This window comes from Cherax quadricarinatus, chromosome 9 (genome assembly GCF_038502225.1).
Source record: "Cherax quadricarinatus isolate ZL_2023a chromosome 9, ASM3850222v1, whole genome shotgun sequence".
Classification (NCBI taxonomy): Eukaryota; Metazoa; Arthropoda; class Malacostraca; order Decapoda; family Parastacidae; genus Cherax; species Cherax quadricarinatus.
Genome location: NC_091300.1, coordinates 41,034,662 through 41,049,408, shown reverse-complemented (window position 1 = coordinate 41,049,408; position 14,747 = coordinate 41,034,662).

Here is a 14,747-nt window from a genome sequence, read left to right as displayed (position 1 = left end):
CAGAGGCTGCAGAAGACGTGAGTGACTGATGATGGCCCACAACACCATATTTATTCCTGAGGTTTCTCTCTCTCTCTCTCTCTCTCTCTCTCTCTCTCTCTCTCTCTCTCTCTCTCTCTCTCTCTCTCTCTCTCTCTCTCTCTCTCTCTCTCTCTCTCTCTCACGTGTGGCCCTCGTCTTCCCTTATGGTCCTCTTATCAGACTCGTGTTGGCTGTGCCTCCTTATCTGTCTTCTCCCTCGTCCCTTTGATGTCTCTTATCTCTCTGCGAGTGTCTTTCAGTGTCGTCCTTTGCCAGTGAATATCTCTTGTCCCTTGCACCCTCCTTCCTAGATTCTCCCTTTCTCTTTTACCGTTTCTTTCCCCCCTTTACCCTCCCTTTCTCCCCGTACAACCCGCTTTTCTATACACTCCCTTCCCTACACTATCCTCGTCTCTAAGAAAGTCATGCTAAGACTTACACGACTTACACAGCCACCTGCTTACAGGTGCTCTTGCACCTGTAAGCTTGTGAATGGCTCTTGATTCAAGGAATTTGATCTGTTGGCTTCCTTGGATCAAACCATATTAACTCATTTCCCAGGCATTCCAAAATCTTGGGGTCATATTAGGGGAGTTTTGTGATTTAACTATTTTGTGTGTAATCATTTAATTGATTCGTGTTATTTTAATTATATATGATAGTATTTTAACTTCGTGTGATAATATTTTAAATTCAGGTCATAGTATTTTAACTTCGTGTTAGTATATTTTTGCGTAATTCGTTGTAATATTGTTAGTATTTATTTGTTTATGTATGTATGAGTGTATGTACGTTTAGACTAGTGTTTGCGTACCTATGAGCGTATATACGTGTATATACTTTTTAATTAATAAGTGTTTGTGTGCCTTTGATATACCTTCCATGAGTTTCGAGAGTCTTACTACTCTCGGAGCCTGGTCATGGGCCAGGCTCGTCTCGTCAACCGTCTTGGTCAACCAGGCTGTTGCTACTGGAGGTCCGCTGTCGCACTTGTCCATCACAGCCTGGTTGATCTGGCACCTGGTGAAGATACTTGTCCGGTTTTCTGTTAAAGACTTCTACACTTGTTCCAGCCGTGTTTCTGATGTCTTCTAGTAAGATGTTGAATAGTCTGGGGCCACCGCCCCCCTGCTCCTCACGTGCTCAGTGTTCTACCCCTCAGTGTCAGTGTATATAAGCTTTATTGAGTAAAATCAAACTGCTCTATAATTTGCAACTGCTTTTTCTTCCCTTTACATAACCTGCCTCTCTAACCCCCTTCCTATTCCTCTTCAGCCCCCACCCAATACATTCTTATCCTAATCCCCTGTATCTCTAACCCCCTTCTTCTTTTTCCAACCTCTTCCCTGCGTCTCCATCCCTCTTTCTGTGTTATATTTGTGACTGGGTTTCGAGTTCCTTACTCTCGCATCTCGGATTGAGGTTGTTAACTGCCTGTTCAGCAGGCTGTTGGTGTTGGCGGCTCTTTTTGATATTGCTCTTGGCGTAGGTAGTGATCTGTCCAACCCCCCTTCCCCTTCTACCCTTTCTTCTTCTACCCCTCCGTCTTCCTGTCCAATCCCCGTCTTTTTCCTGTTCTACCCTTCCCCTTTCCCGTTCTACCCTTCCCCCTTCCCGTTCTACCCTTTCCCCTTCCTGTTCTACTCTTTCCTTTTCCTGTCCTACCCTTCTCCCTTCCTGTTCTACCCCTCCCTCTTTCTGTTCTGCCCCCTTTCCCTTACCGTCTAATCCTCCTCTTGCCTCTCCAACCCCTCCCCTACCTCCTACTTCTCATCCTACATCTCTAACCTATTCCGTACCTCTTTAACCCTTCACCCTCTTCCGTCGATTCCCCTAGCTCTCAACCTCTTTCCTCTGTCTCTCAAATCCCTTCCCCTACTTTTCTAACCCCTTCCCAACCTCTTCCACCTTTCCAACGCCTTCGTCTGCAACTCTAACTCATTCCCCTACCTCTTCAACCTCTCCCTTACCGCAGCAGGCCTTGTAACCACTATTGTTACACAATGAAATGCAGAAAAAAGTATTTTATGTAACAGTTCCGGGATTGAACTGAAAGTGAACATGTTTTCATCCTGTCAATCAGGCAATGGCCAGGACAGGAGCAGATGAGAGGCGTTTTTAGTTCAGTCAGTGTAGGAAGGCGGCTGGGTAAAGTCGTCATGGGTTGGTCTTAGTAGGTAATTTTGGTAAGTATTTAAGTGTATACTATAGGTGTTTGTGTTTAAGTGCTTTCATGTTTATTTGTAAGGCCCTAGTATGCAGAAGCCTGATTATGCGAGAGTACTGTATGGTGTTTTGCCTGCTGGTAATTAGTCTACCAGACAGAAGTGAAGACGGGGGTGTGTATGTCATGGTGCCTCCCTGACGATTTATTTTAACTCACTAGTAGTAGTGTGCTAGTGAGCTAATGTGAACTGGAGTCTGGTGGTTTTTGTAGTAGTTTGTAAGTTGTATATAAGTTACTTACTATTAATATAGATATATTTTTATATAGGTGAGTTTTTGTCCTTCCTAGTAGTGGTTAATATTGTTTAATATACGAGTACATGCTGGCCCAAGAGTTGCTGTGTGTTTCAGTGTATTTTAAATGGCCCTAGACAGCAGTGTGAGCAGCCTTTAGGAGCCAGGAACATTTTATTTAAGTTACGACTTCAAAGTCGTAACAAAAATCTTATCTCCCTTACGCCCCTCTCGCGTCCCTTTGAGCCTGACCTTTGCGTGTCACGATCACGTCCTTCCCGATCCTCTGTTCCTGGGTTATTACGTTCAGTTCCTTACGTCTGTCTTCGTTGTCGACTTCCTCAGCTCCATTATCAATTTTGTCACCATCGTTTTGATCGTTTTCGATTTTTTTTTTCTGTTTAATCAGGTTGATGTTTGTGCAGGAGCAACACACACTGGGCCTAAAGTAAGGTGTTGAGGTTCCTGAAAGTAGTTGTTAGGATAACTAAGCGAGAGAGTTATACACACTGTAGTACGTTGTCTACAGTGTCTTTTGTAACTCTTATTTCGTGTCCAGTCTATTCGCTTTCTCCTGTTCTTATTGCTTTGCTGTACTAATCAGCATAGTTACAGTAGCTACTTACCTGATGACAGCATGAGTCATCTTGCACAGTCTGCCTGGCATCCACTAAATATGTTTATCATATTAATTATAAACATGTGTTTATCATATTAAATGATAAACACATATACAACTTTCCAGCCTTGACGTGACTTCCCTATTCACCAAAGTACCTACTACACAAGCCATCGATCTCTTGCGGAGGAAAATTGACGATTCACTTGATCTTCCCATTCCAGCCAGCGATTTCATCGACCTTGTTGAACTATGTGTTGGCTTTACGTGTTTCTCTTTCGAAAATCACCTCTTTCAGCAGACTTTTGGACTACCCATGGGTTCGCCACTCAGTGCGGTCCTGGCGAACCTATACATGGAACATCTAGAAGCCGAACGTTTCTCCACCATTATTCCTTCGTCTGTCACCTGGCTCTGTTATGTTGACGACATTCTCCTCATAACTCCTAAACGCTTCAACGTTCAAGCTCTCCAAGACAAGCTCAACCAGGTCGAGCCTTCAATCCAGTTCACACTTGAAGAAGAAGTCGACAACACTCTTCCATTCCTTGATGTTCTGCTCTGCAAAGCTGACCACGAACTTTGTTTTAAAGTCTATCGAAAACCCACCAACCAGAACGATCTTCTCTACTTCTACTCTCACCACGACACCAAAACCAAACGTGGTGTAATTATAGGCTTCTTCCTGCGTGCACTCAGAATCTGCAGCAATGAGTTCCTTGAGGAAGAATGCACTATAATTGAACAAGTATTTTCTAAATTCCACTATCCTCGTCACTTCATCAGAGACTGCAGACGGCGGGCATTAAACATCTTCAACACACCCAGAGAAGACTGCCGAGAAGAGATACATAGTCCTCCCCACCAACTCCATTGCCAAACATGTTTCCAACATTTTTTCCAATACATCATTCCAAGTATCTACCTCCACAACCACGACCATCAAGGACATCACCAGTAGTAGACAGGACAAGCCTCCATCCTCTGCAGGGGTATACATAATCCCTTGTAATGACTGCAACAAATTATATGTGGGCGAAACATCAAGAGACCTCCAAACACGCATTTCAGAACACCAATATGCAAGCAGGACTGACGATACAAGGAATGCCTGTGTACAACATCGCAATTCACACAACCATTTAATTAACTACTGAAACTCAAGACTTATCGCCACAGAAGACAATATCATGTGGGAGTTCGATACGTGGATTAGGGTAGAAATACTCACGTAGGCTGTTATTACGTATAATCGTAGATATGTGGAGAGAACCCGCAGCCGTTACCTGTCTCCTTGGTTACACTCGTCAAACTGACTAGCCGGCTGGCCAGTACCCCGTAGTGGGTCTTTTGAAAATAGTGTCAGCTCAGCACAGACCGTGACTCAAGACGGTTGGTCGTTGAGTCAACGGACAGGTTACTGGTAACTGGTTACTGGTAACTGGTTACTACTACTGAGAGCTCGGCGACGCTAACGTATGTCGTCCCGACATACAACTAATACAAACTAGAGATGGCAGGTATACGGCTTGGGCTGATTCTATACAATGTCAAAGTACACAACATGAAACATTATAGATACATAAGTAGAACATTGGAATGAAAGCTTACGTAACTGAAACTGTAATGCAATACAAGGTATACTATAGTACAACTTAAAACTCAACAAATGAACAACGAACTCAACATTGAGATTACAAGTGATAAAAACAAAAATTTTGATCGATCGATCTGTATTCATGTGATCTACGGATTCTGAGGAAGGAATATATACAAAGAAAGAGTGTTTAACAGAAAGGCAGATTCGGTGCACGCAAATCTAGACTGTTAACTCTCAGAATGCGGAGAGAACATGAACACAAAAAAAAAAATTCTTGAATACTGATAAGTTGATACTGTAATTATTCATCTATACAGGTTATTTACATTTAACCCCAACTCTGCTAGGGTAAGATTGGCATATGCAGAATGGGTGTCATCTCTGGGAGGATCAAACTCTGTAGCATTGGCTAACTCATGCTGTATTTGAGGCAAATCTGAATTGGAAGTTACAAATGATACTTGAGGATTTCTCAATACCTGTCGTGTACGTAGGGAATAACGACATTCAGGTTGATCATCTGACTGAGTATCAGAGGAAGAGAGTACAGGATCAGGAGGATTGTCAGAGTCTGTCACATTAGTCTGGGTTGGAACATCATTATCATCACATACTAACTTCATATGATCCAAATGCGATTCTTTATACTGACCAGTACTAATCTCTCTAACCTTATACTTATTACCAGTGATATGTTCAACTACGCGATAAGGACCAACAAACTTTTGATCAAGCTTTGGCATTGCAGACGTTTTGTTAAAATTAGTCAGCATAACTCTCGAACCTACTTTGATTTTGGATGGCTTTACTCGAGTATTTGCGACTCTTGTAAATTCAGCTGTTGATTTATGAAGTGTTTCACGGATTCTTCTAAAAACACTTTGAGCTAAGCTGGTACGAGTTGCTACGAAATCATCAGGGTTGTAATTTGGTTTCGGATTAGAATATAACAACTCATAAGGCAAACGTTTATCTACACCATACAATGCATAATGTGGAGTGTCACCTATAGAAACATTGTAAGCAGAATTTATAGCACACTGCACATCAGGTATAACTTCATCCCAAGTTTCACTATTGGGATTGATAGTGGCTCTCAATACATCAAGTACTTTCTTATTGGTTCGTTCCGCTAACCCATTGCTGGCAGGATGATGAGGAACAATGGTGGACTTAGAGATCTTGTACAAGGTACACAAATTTTCAAGAATTTCATTACAGAATTCACCTCCATTATCTGTTACTAGGGACTTAGGGGTGGTATGCCTGCAGATAATGCGTTCTTTAAACGCTTTAGCTACTGTCTCGGCAGTCTTATCTGCAATAGGAACTAACTTGCAATATCTGGTGAAATGGTCTACCATAACACACAGATGTTTGTTACCTTGGAGGGAACATTGGAAATTAGTTAACAAATCTAGCGCAACTCTTTCCCAAGGTTCGCTAGTAGTCGGATACACTTGGATTGGATTAGGACCATTAGCATTGCCTTTATGTTGCATGCAGACACTACATTTCTTAACATACTCAGAAATATCAGTTGCCATACGAGGCCAAAAGTATTTCAATCTGGCTTGTTTTACTGAACGATCCATACCAGGGTGTGCAACACCTGGTACATCGTGAACTAGCTGTAAGGCTACATTCACTAGTGACTGTGGAATTACTAACTGGTATACTCTTCTGCTAGGAGTACCCAACTCGGCTGTTCGGTACAGTAATTCTTGGTTCATGAGAAAGTCACTGATGGGAGCTGGTGGCTTCACAGTCAGAATAAGATCTTCCTGGAGCAGGAATCGAATCACCAGAACACATGGGATCTGTTCTTTCTTACTGGAGGAATGAACAAACTCGGTGAAGTGGATACTCCCCCCGGTTGAAAAATTAACGCTATAACACGCAATATGAGCAAGGGAGAACGAATCTACTATCTCAAACTACAAGCACAATGAACACGGTGAACAATGCTGATATACTGAGTCGCACTGACACGAGGTATCAACTATAAAGAAACTACACTTACAAACTTTAACAACGTGGAAGTTACTCGAGAAATAACTTCTTACAATGCACTGATTACTGTCAACTAGGATGGGATCACAATCTGAAACACAAGGGACAACAACACTCAAGTGAGCACACTAGCCACAGAAACGTCTTTCTGCACGGCTTGTGGCATCAGCAAGAGATGGCATAACTCGTTGCAAGTAAAGTTCTTCTCAAAGCGTCCCCTGGGAAGGAACGAATACTTGAACAAGTCGCCATCGCAAGGATAGTAGAGCACTATCGTGCGTGCATGATATTGTGACTGGAGTCCAGACAGGAGTGACAGTATTAATAGTGCCTGACCGCTCGGCTACATTAATAAGTAATTCACGGATCTATAGGAACTTAATCTGAACTTCACATTTCGCAGCACTTTAACAAATCTCAGATACAAGCTGTGAGAACAAACACATTGCTCGAGGGCTAGGTATTGTCTGTCAGTCAGTAAGGGAATGTAAGGACTGATGACAGGACCAGCAGTAGTAGCCTGAGAGGTCTGAGTGTCGACATTCACTAAAGTATCACTTGACGGTATGTAAGACATAATGGCAAAGTAACACGAGAACAAATAAAGCAAAAATAATGAACAATAAAAATTATATAAAATTCTAGAATTGAAATGAAAAGATATACAACTAATTCTGCAGAATAATGTCTAAATACACTGCAAGAGGAAGGAAAACTCAATTTAAAGGACTATTGACCAAGAAAAAAAATTTACATTGAAATATACAAGTAAAAATATTACTGGAGACTGAATTAAATTCAAAATGAGCTGTCTTTACTCTTGCTAATAAAAAATTAATTAATTAAATTATTTAAATCAATGTGAAAGTGTAAAATAAAATTATTAAATTGTTAACTGGGAAATTTAAGTATTTTCTAAGAATGCATAGACAAAATTAAATTATAAATCATAAAAATAGCAATAAAAGAAAATAATTCACTGCAGAACAAGTGCAACAAAATAAGGTGTAGAAACAATCACTGCAGTAATAAAGTGTCACTGGGAAAACTCAGGTAAAATAATGAATTAAAATTAAGAAGAAAAAAAAAAAATAAACTGATTGAACACTTTAACTCTTAATTGTAAATTAGACAAAACAATTTACTCAAACAGAGTAAGAAAACACTTTACGTTAAAAGTAATTGAAATTGCATCAAGAGTGAATTTGTTCAAGAATATAAAAATAAAACACAGGAACAAAACAGGGAATATAACACTTACAGTGGCGGAGCACCCAACAGTATTAATTTATTCTTACAACAAATTCCTGCTGTGACTGATACAACAAAATCTTGCTGTGACTGATACGACAAAATCTTGCTGTGACTGATACGACAAAAATTTGCTGGCAAAAATAATGGTACACAGTCTGCGAAAAAATTAGAGGAATGAGACACTGTTGGCATACGAAAAAAAGACACACATAGAAATAAATTGATAATTTGGTATGCTGAAAGAATACAATAAAAAAAAATGAATCACTTCACACAGGGTGACTGACTGGTACACTACACAATAATACTTACTAGAGACAGGAGTAGCATAAGAAAAAACACAGAATAAAAAATATAAGATAAATAAAAACACTGAAAAATATTGTAAAAAATACTGAGTCAAAGAATACTGGGTCGGTGCTATTTCTGCCGGGGAGACCTCATCCACCTCACTGGATCAATCTGTTCCACCAGTTGAGGAGAAAGACTTAGCTCCCACTGACTTCCCAGATGAAGTCAAGCGTTTGTTGACTCTGTTGAACAAACGTCGTAAAGCCATTGCTTTACCAGGTGAGAAGATGGGTATAACGAACTTATTGTCCCATCGTATTCCACTTGAACCTGGTACTAGACCTATCTACATACCTGCATACAGAATGCCTCATTCACAAGTTGCTGTCGCAGAAGAATTGATCAATCAAATGCTTGATGATGGAGTTATTGCACCTAGCAATTCACCTTGGAATGCAACCTTGATACTAGTACCTAAGAAGGATGGTACTTGGCGTCCAGTAATTGACTTTAGGAAGTTAAACGCAAAAACCATTCCAGATCGCTTTCCACTCCCTGTACTGGGTGATCTTTTACGTAATATCGGAGATAACAAAGTCTTTTCAACCCTAGATTTGTTACAAGGGTTTTGGCAAGTCCCTCTTCACGAGGACAGCCAAGAACTAACTGCATTCTCCACTCCTACAGGTCATTATCACTTCCTCCGTATGGCATTTGGATTACGATCTTCCCCTATCACGTTCTCAAGGCTCATGACTAATATCTTTAGAGGTCTCATAGGTAATGCACTTATGGTGTACTTAGATGACGTAATCGTCATGTCTAAAGACGTGGATACACACTTGAAAAGACTTGATGTAGTACTTGGTAAGCTTGAAGAAGCCAATTTAAAGATCAAACTGTCAAAATGTCAATTTTTCAGATCAGAAATTAAGTTTCTTGGTCACGTAGTCACTCCTAGAGGGGTTACGACTGACCAAAGTAAAGTAACTGCAGTACTAAATTTTCCAACTCCCAAAACTGCTGATGCCGTAAGATCCTTTGTGGGCCTAGCAGGTTTTTATAGATCTTTCATTGCCAATTTTTCTTCCATAGCTGTTCCTCTAACTGAGTTGCTTAAGAAAGATGCTCCTTTTGTTTGGACCTTCCGTCAAGAAAGAGCATTCCAAACTCTAAAAGAAAAGCTAACATCTGCCCCAATTTTGAAATTTCCAGATTTTTCTAAGCCTTTCTATCTGACAACTGATGCTAGTTGAATTGGCATAGGCGCCGTACTAGCTCAGAAGACCGATGGCAAGTACAACGCAGTTGCATTTGCTAGTCGCGTCCTTACAAAGGCTGAACGTAATTATACAGTAACTGAGCAAGAAGCTTTAGCAATAGTATGGTCTTTAAAGCACTTCCGAGACATTATTTATCAGTACTCTGTTCATGTCTTGACAGATCATGCTCCACTGATACCCTTATTCCAGAACAAACAACCTACTGGAAGGTTAGCTAGATGGACCTTGACTATCCAAGAGTTCAATCCCACCGCTGCCACCATTTATCATGTGGGAGTTCGATACGTGGATTAGGGTAGAAATACTCACGTAGGCTGTTATTACGTATAATCGTAGATATGTGGAGAGAACCCGCAGCCGTTACCTGTCTCCTTGGTTACACTCGTCAAACTGACTAGCCGGCTGGCCAGTACCCCGTAGTGGGTCTTTTGAAAATAGTGTCAGCTCAGCACAGACCGTGACTCAAGACGGTTGGTCGTTGAGTCAACGGACAGGTTACTGGTAACTGGTTACTGGTAACTGGTTACTACTACTGAGAACAACACTCAATACCGAAGAATCCTGGAATCATCGCTTATCTCTATAACCAACAATTTCAACCAGAACAACGGCTTCTATAACATAGCTGAACCACTCGCCAAGAAACTTCTTCATCGCTATCCCACATAAGAACATAGAACACTGCAGAAGGTCTACTCACAACTTGTCCAATACCCCTGCCAAGCTACCCAAGACTCTATAACTCCATCCGGTAGATCATCAGATGCAGCATTCTCCACCTGACCTCAACATTCTGAACATGACTATAAATACTCCTGTACCTTCCACCCCAAGTAGATCTGTGTGTGACTTGAAAAAGCCCACTGTGTGGGTGAAACGTTGTCAATAAAGGATCACATTATACTGCATATGTGTTTATATTTCCACAGTGTCGGTATTTGATACCATTTATTTCCACATATACAACATTTTGCTATCTTTATGGCAGACTGTAAAGATGACCTGCTGTTACACATTTCTTACTCGTCTACCCATTTTAAGTTCACAGATCGATTTCTACAGTAATTTGTTTAAGTGCGTTAGTTTGTGAACGCGTCATGCATCTCAGCGTTACCAACTTTTGCCAACGAAAAGTCGGTAAACACAGCCTCAGAAGTCGCTAAAATTAACCTAACAAAAACAACAAACTAGCTAAAAAAAAAGTAGCTAACATTGAAACATACAATGCATCCCAGTAACATTTCTACTAGAAGGGAATATAAGAGCATACGAGATAAATTTCTAATTTGTGAACGTTGGCTCTCGCACTATTTATTATTCACACAAGTAACTCGCACGACGTTTTACAAGTCGGACCGAAACATCGTCATAAGCTTTTCCTTCCAATGTGCGGATTATTTGTGAGTTGTTCCACTCACGGTATTGTGCTTTTTTTATTTACTCTGTACCTGCGTCACTTTGTTGCTTTTATTTTCATTAAAGGTTGCCATTATTAATATCTTACGAACCCCTAAATGCCGTAACATACTGTAAATATAGTGTAGAATAAATTAATAAACGATGTGGTCAACATTACTTCGTACTGGTACCAGTACTTACTTTGAAATGAGTAAACCGATATATTGACATATCCCAGTCCTGGTCATCATCTTCAGTGACGTGACTCGTGTTGCAAATTCTTCAGAGCTTCTGCTATTTCTGATGAAAGTCGTAGTGCATCAGTTACTTGTTTTCACGCTTTGTTGTAATTTTCTCCGCTGAAATTCTATGCGAGTCGGAGTACTCTCATCACAAACAAACAATTTAGCTAAATTCCAAGATTCCTAGTTGTTCAAGTGGGGTCACGTGACGCATGAGTAACGGACAGAGAAGGGCCCACATAGGATGATACATAGTATATACTACACAAGTATTCTACCACTTACAGCAGACATTCTAAGTTTTCGATCCTTGCTATCACTGAAGCACCCTTTAGAGACATCATTCACAGTCAGCGACGAGTCCTGCTACCAGCAGAGCAGCACGACCTCTGACTTCTTGGTGGTATTATTCATTCTTTCAAATGGGATGACTCTTCGTCTCTGAAGAGATTGGTTTTCTGCTCTCTTGTGCTTTGTAAAGTTCCGATGCTTTTTAATATCAGCTGTGCGGTCAAGGAACACTTGCAGTGTTTACAATAGCATTTAGTGTCATCACCATCAAGTCGAGTCAGCCACTTTTTATCACTTAGCCATTCTACACAAAAACGTTGATTATATTTCTCGTTAATTTTTTTGCAAAGCTATTAATAGTGACGTACCTGTAGCGCTTCACAGGCGAGCCAGTTCACTATTCGGACCACCGGTGCAGTGCTGAGAATCTGATCACCAACTGGACGTGATGGTGAGGCAATGGTAGGACGTGCCGTCCATGGACACATACAAGACGTCCACTTACTAAACTAACCCTGTACACCGTTCAATAATTTTACTGATTAATCTTATAGAATAGTTTACCGATTATTTAGATTTTTTTAAATAGTTTTGATGGGAAAACTCGCTCAAAAATATCACCAGATTCAGTTAATAGTGGCTAAAATTTTGGTGAGTCTGTATACAGAAACATAGTAGATGAATTACATCAGAAGTAACTACATTCAACGACAAAGTCGCTAAGTTGGCAACTCTGATATTGCATCTGATAAAGTTTAAAATTAGTTTGGTTAGTCTTCTTCAGTTTATTCTAAATAATCTTAAATTTAGGTATAATTCAACGCTAGCAGGAAAACTTACATAAACCCGAGGGGTAAAGTCTGGCAGCGGAGGATACACCCTTGTTCCATTAAACCGTTAGAAACTGCACGCTCGTTATGCATGGTGTGCTCTTTATGGTAAGTTATCTTCTGTTACAAAAAACGCGATTCTAAAAGCTTAGAGATCTCCAGGTAATACTAGAAAGGACTGCCCTTCTAGCATCCAGCCTGTTACTGGGTTTTCGTAACAAGTAGTCAGTATCCTTGTCCAATTATCCATTAAAATTCAGTATAATTCAATAGTGCTTCAGGATTACAACTGGTAGGCTACTAACTAGAGAAATTAAAATTTAATAAATTTATTAAGTCTAGAGGTATATTATCAAATTAAATTAAATTAAATTAATCACAGTAATCAAAATAATATCACATCTCTCGAGTACAATATTATTGTGCTGAAAGCACATATCACATTTATAATTCTTAAGTACCGTCTGGTACATTAACATTTAATAAGATATTACAAATATGTACAAGTAAGTTTGTGTAAGTGCTCTAAGTAGTTCTCTGTCTCACGACTCGACTAGACTTAAACAAGTGACTGACAAAGTCCTCAAATAAACTAACTTCTTGACCGACTGGCAACCAGAACAGTCTGCTTGAACAACAAAAAGAATGCTAAAGCCCAATAGCAATACAACAAGCAACTGCAACACAGAATCAGGAACAAGGAGATAATATAACGACACTAAGTAGGGACCATCAGCAGATCCTCCACAAAAGTTACAAAACTCCCATACTACTGAATCTAAGTTCAGCATAAGAAAATCCCCGACTGTGATAATACACAGAAACCAGTACAAATTAGGTCATAAGCTATAGTTCAGGACCTGAGTTACTCAGAGTGTCTATGAGACACACAACCTCAGTACAACGCCGAAAATCACTAAGTCTATACAATGTTCTGTGAACAGAGTTCTACAGAATTAACAAGAATAATGAGACAGACAATCTGTCCAACCACCAAGAGAGTCTAGAGCAGACTGAATACTTCAGGCGAGGTGAGGACACCCCCCCCCTCGATCACGTGATAGCTCCATGGACAGCAGTCGCCCAGCAAGAAGCCGGCAGTATAACAAGCAACAAGCGATAATTACAGTAGTTAGACAATCAAGACTTGAACTGAGCACATATGTTACATGCTACCTAACAAAGGAAGTTACGTCAAATAACAATATAAAGCAATACATTTACGATTTAGCTATTATCGCAAATATAAGCAATATAAAATTAAATGAAAAAGTAATAATTATATATATACATAATAATCATTGCAACCCATTCAGGGGTTGCAACATCTTCCATTTGTAAAGAGGTAGACCAGCGGAAGGTCTCGGTCATATGACCAAAAGCTCCAGTGATGGGAGGGGAGACCACCGTCAGGAGGCCCTTATCTTGTTTCCTGACGAATCTTACCTAACCTGGTGGAAGGCTCTTGATCCAAGGAATTGGAGTTGTCCTTGTCTTCTTAGGCTTAGAACTCACTGTCTTTCATTTTCTAGGCGCTTGCCAGTGAATGGAATTGCTTCTTATTGTCCTAATTAGGTTTCTCATACGTAATGATACATAGTCTCGCTGTAATGATCGTATGCAATACTGTCATGTTGAGGAATGAGACTCATGCGAAACACTACAGCACTACAGTAGGTTTCTTCAGTCGAATACAGAGGTGACTGAAACTGGTGACAGCAGAAATAGTCAGAATGTAAGAATGAGGTGATCAGTCCATCAACCTTCAAGTAGTCATTTTGACCACAAAACTTCTACGTCAAGGTTGTTGGACTCCTCGCATCATTCTTATCTTTCGACGGCTTCTGTTGCCTCCAACTTTAGTCACTTTGTATTCGAGGAACGTTTCGAAAATGAGGATACGAAAGTGCAACACATGTGTCGATGCATAGCTCTTCATCATAGGCAAATAACGATATATATAAAGCACAATTTCCTTCATCAGGTAGTTCATGCACAAGGGACAGCCGGGGTCCCAGCACTGATCCGTAGGATTATCACTCCTTCAACCTTGCCACCTCTTACTCGGAGAGTATTTCTGGGTAGGGGGGATAGTGAGTCGCTGGCCAAGCGGACCACACCTACCTTACCGTTATCCTTTGTCTTTTGCTTTCCACGTTCTCATATTCCATTTAGTGCTGCTATTTCATACTGTAAAAGGTTTAGTGTTTTGCGAATATTCCAGTAATAATAATTCATAGATCATCCTCCTGTGGTACTGTGTCAAAAACTTTTTACTGTCTGGGAAGGTGCAGTCTACTCACCTTTGTCTTTCCTGCTTTGTGTCACTTTGTAATAATGCACTTGGAGAATCACAGGACAGAATTTACCATCACTGAACCTGATCCGGGTATCCCTTGTGTACGTGCCAAGTACTCGCATGCGGGGGGTTTAATCTCAGTTTCT